The 772-nt window shown below is 35.2% G+C and overlaps 1 non-coding gene across 1 annotated transcript; it reads left to right on the plus strand.

The window, feature by feature from the left end:
• Positions 1 to 505: 505 nt before the first annotated feature.
• LOC118981557 (small nucleolar RNA U13) lies at positions 506 to 609 on the plus strand. Its single transcript, XR_005065368.1, has one exon. It is a non-coding gene; the product is annotated as a small nucleolar RNA U13 (small nucleolar RNA).
• The last annotated feature ends 163 nt before the right edge of the window (positions 610 to 772 follow it).

Genomic DNA, 772 nt, shown 5'->3' on the forward strand with positions numbered 1-772 from the left:
TTCCTTTTATCACACACTGTTATGAGTAAATTTAAATTGTGCTCCTGCCCTCTGGGAGTTTATCATTGACAACAGTGTGTAACGCCAAGGAAATGTGACAACAGAAATTTCAGATGGCTCCCAGCTTTTTGCCACCGTCTCTAACTCGTGTAGACCTTACACAGTTATTTTATACATTAGCTGAAATTTGGTCAATGATATATTTGAGATCTGAAGGAAGTGAGGTCATCTGTATTGATTTATTATCCAGAGTTGTGTGTTTTTTATTTTTCTCTATTTTTGAAAAATGAGTTGTTTTTAGAAATCATTTTAATTTAATCCCTGGTGAGTTGTTTTAGAAATAATTTTAATCTGTGTAATTTTAAAGGAGTTCTTTGCCATTGTAGATAACTTGGAAAAATAAATCATTCTGTGGTGTTTGAGCAGCTAGAGTGGACGCATTTCATGAATGTCTTAACAAATTCAAAATGAATGGTTGTTCCCTAGTTAAAAATAGGTAAAAATGATCCTTTTGTATTTCATCTACGTGGTGATGGGGTCTTCATTCTCTTGTGTGAGATGTCCCTCCCTCAAACTGGGTGAGGGCACCAGCACATTACCTTTCTGACAGGGAAGAAAATAGGTAAATAGGAAGGAAGCTGTTCGTTTTAGTAAACTGTCAAAATGTCATGTTTTCTTAGGGACAATTCTGCATCTGGCAAAGAGAAATTAGTTGGAGGTATATATATATACCTCCAACTAGTGTGTGTGTGTGTGTGTGTATTTAAAGTTC

Source organism: Sturnira hondurensis, unplaced genomic scaffold, assembly GCF_014824575.4.
Source record: "Sturnira hondurensis isolate 20B ecotype Veracruz unplaced genomic scaffold, ASM1482457v3 Scaffold0024318, whole genome shotgun sequence".
Classification (NCBI taxonomy): domain Eukaryota; kingdom Metazoa; phylum Chordata; class Mammalia; order Chiroptera; family Phyllostomidae; genus Sturnira; species Sturnira hondurensis.